Source organism: Barbus barbus (assembly GCF_936440315.1).
Source record: "Barbus barbus genome assembly, chromosome: 15".
NCBI classification, from domain to species: Eukaryota; Metazoa; Chordata; class Actinopteri; order Cypriniformes; family Cyprinidae; genus Barbus; species Barbus barbus.
Genome location: NC_136743.1, coordinates 7,300,472 through 7,300,745, shown reverse-complemented (window position 1 = coordinate 7,300,745; position 274 = coordinate 7,300,472).

The following is a 274-nucleotide window of genomic DNA, read 5'->3' as shown; positions in this document are numbered from 1 at the left end:
ATTGAGTGTTGTTACTCCCCTCCACCAGGGGACAGCAAAGATCACAATAACACTGGTTTTGTTTTTAATATGTCGCTCTTAATCTTCTCACATATAATTTAACTTCTGGTATACAAACCACCTGTAATGTATTTTATATTATATGGAATTAATCAAAGCACAGCCACTTTATAAAGGAATGTTCAGACTCATAGGCTTTTACTGTAAATGCTGTTTTGGTTTGCTTTTTTTAGGCACTCATCTAAATTATTGGACTGGAATATTCCTTTAATGC